Raw genomic sequence first — 859 nt, forward strand, 5'->3', positions numbered from 1 at the left:
GTAATGTATTCATGATGTTCTCAAAAAAGTTATTCTCAATATGCATGACATCCAGATTGTGGCGTAAGAGAAGATCCTTCCAATAGGGTAGCTCCCAAAATATACTTTTTTTATGCCAATTGTGAGAGACAACATACCCATCAGGCATATTTCCAAGAACATGCCAATTTCCTCCAACCTTAACTGTTTCCTGAGCTCCGTAATAATCAATGTCTGCTTCGATCTGCTGGCCTGTGAGATATGGAGGAGGACTGTCTCTGACAATTTTTTTTGTGCCAAAACAATGTCTTATTTCTTCTGTACGGATGGGCAAGTGGAAGAAAGCGACGATGACAATCAAACCAACAACTCTTCCTACCATTCTTCAGTTGAAAAGCATCTGTCGATCCAAGACAATATGGACAAGATAATCTTCCATGTGTTGTCCAGCCAGACAACATCCCATAAGCAGGGAAATCACTTATCGTCCACAGCAGAACTGCTCGCATCGTAAAATTGTTTTTCAAGGAACAATCGTACGTCCTCACCCCTTCTGACCACAATTGCTTTAGCTCTTCTATCAACGGTTGAAGAAAAACATCAAGAGACCGTTTTGGATGCTTCGGCCCAGGGATTAATATGGTCAAAAATAGAAATTCTTGTTCCATGCACATATCCGGCGGTAAATTGTACGGCGTAAGAATGACTGGCCACAAAGAATATTGTCTACCAGACATTCCAAATGGACTAAATCCATCGGTGCATAACCCAAGATAGACATTCCGAATATTTGTAGCAAAATCTGCGTGTACCTTGTTGAAATGTTTCCACGCTCTTGCGTCTGATGGATGTGCAACCTCACCATCTCTCTGGACATGTT

This window comes from Brassica oleracea, chromosome C9 (genome assembly GCF_000695525.1).
Source record: "Brassica oleracea var. oleracea cultivar TO1000 chromosome C9, BOL, whole genome shotgun sequence".
Lineage (NCBI taxonomy): Eukaryota > Viridiplantae > Streptophyta > Magnoliopsida > Brassicales > Brassicaceae > Brassica > Brassica oleracea.